This window comes from Mastomys coucha, unplaced genomic scaffold (genome assembly GCF_008632895.1).
Source record: "Mastomys coucha isolate ucsf_1 unplaced genomic scaffold, UCSF_Mcou_1 pScaffold9, whole genome shotgun sequence".
Taxonomy (NCBI): Eukaryota; Metazoa; Chordata; class Mammalia; order Rodentia; family Muridae; genus Mastomys; species Mastomys coucha.
The window spans coordinates 19466915-19469060 of NW_022196915.1; positions in this window are offsets into that span (position 1 = coordinate 19466915).

Sequence of the window (2146 nt, forward strand, 5' to 3'; positions counted from 1 at the left end):
AAAAAAAAAAAAGAGTTGTTTGTCATGTCTGTTAACACCAAACCCCAAGTGCCAATATCAACACGTTGTCTTCATATGTGTATCCAGGGAGTGCCACTCATGAAGCATGCAGTATGTCTGGCTGCATACAAATTTTCCAACACTGTAGTAATATCTTTTTCAGCAATTATTTTTTCGGATCCACAACACCTGGGTCTTTTAAACTGCCTCGATTTTGTGCATCTCCTGCATCATTTTGCTCAGTGAATATTTTATTCATTGAGAGTGCAAAGACTGGCCTGAGGTGCTTCATCTTGTATTTAAAAAATGATGGTCAGAGGCACATTTTCCCCTGGTCAGTTATACAGGTGGCCTGTTCCAGGCCTGTACGCTTTATTCTAACGCCCTCGCTCTAGAGCCTTTTGGTTTAGGGTTCCCTTTTTCCTGCCTCCTAAGAACTGGACCAGATTGTTGTACCCAGTTAGCCTGCAGAGTCCCTGGCACCAAATTAATACTTATTGCTATAGTTTGACTATAAAAATGTCCCCCACAGGGAAGTGTTGAAACTTGGGTCCCAGCTGGTGGCCCTATTTTGACAGGACAGGTAATGTCCTGGTCTCTGCCTATGAATACATGGGCACACAGACATACACACACAAGCACACACACATACAAAGAAAAGAATACACGTATCCATAGAACCCTGGACATATTTTGGGTCCACTTTGAGCCTCAGGTTATTCAACCTGGGGACTTACAGAAGGAATCGAATAGGTCACTGGTTTATGAATGCATGCAAAGTAGTTTCTGTGCTGTTTTATGGATATCCTGCAAGGATGTTCACATTCTTGTACTGTAGGACTCACTTTGACCCTAAATTCTGTACCCCGGCCCCGTGTGTATGTGCGCGCGCGCGCACGTGTGTGTGTGTGTGTGTGTGTGTGTGTGTGTGTGTGAGAGAGAGAGAGAGAGAGAGAGAGAGAGAGAGAGAGACAGACAGAGAGACAGAGAGACAGAGAGAGAGAGAGAGAGAGACAGACAGACAGACAGACAGACAGACAGACAGAGTGTCTGTTACTCAAGATCAAATTCAAGACCCTACACATGCTGGAAAGCATTGCACCATCACCACTCTTTGACAGAAGAGACTCAAAGTAGAAAAGGTCTTGTTTAGTTGCCTACACTGACAAACCTCCTTTGTAGTTGGGATGACACTCAAGTGTCACTTGACCTGGTAATAGGTTGCCTTCTTACCTTCTTACCTTCTTACCCTTCTTGCCCTGGTTGCCTGACCCAGCAGCTCAGCTTCCGCAGGCCTGGCTCACTGGGAAAGCTGCTGTTTCCACCCTGGCTTTCCTGGGCTAAGTCCAGTCCCTGGAAAGCTGTGCTCCATGGAAGGATCACCCCAGCAGCAGGTCCCATCCCAGAGGGCAAAGCCCACAGACATGACCAGAAAGAGTGTCTAGTCCACCCTGAAGCTGCCCCAGAGTCAGTAGTCATTGGCTGGGTCAGTACCCACTGGCAGTACCTCTCACGCATTGCTCCACGCCTCCCCCAGTCTCCCTCAGGCCCTTGAAGTGGAAAGATGTGGTGTTTCTGCTTTCTCCTATTCTTCCTCCTGTCCCTCCTCCCCTTCCTCTTGCTCTTCTTCCCACTCCTCTTCCTCTTCCTTCCTCCTCCCCTCCTCCCACTTCCAAGGACCACTTTTTTTTTTAAAAAAATTGGATATTTTATTTATTTACATTTCAAATGTTATCCCCTTTCCCAGTTTCCCCTCCGGAAACCCCCTATTCCATCCTCCCTCCCCCTGCCTCTATAAGGATGCTCCACCAACCACCCACCCCCAAGGATCACTTTTAAACAAAGATCTACTTGACTGCTGCTTTTTTCTGAACCCCCAGCTCCCATCCCGGCCACACACAAAGGAACCCCAAATAAAGCACAAAAAGACTGCTGATGTTCACCCTTCAGGCATTGGGTGTCAAACTTCAGCCTGATTTGGTAAACAACCCAGGAAGGGTGGGACCATTGCTTTGTAACAGAGCAACAGATGGAAGACTCAGAGGCACGTGGAGATTACAGACATCCCAGGCGCTCACCTGGGAAGTTTAACTCTTCAGTGGGAACCTTTTAACTTTCCAGCGATCCTCACCCAGCCCCCATTTCC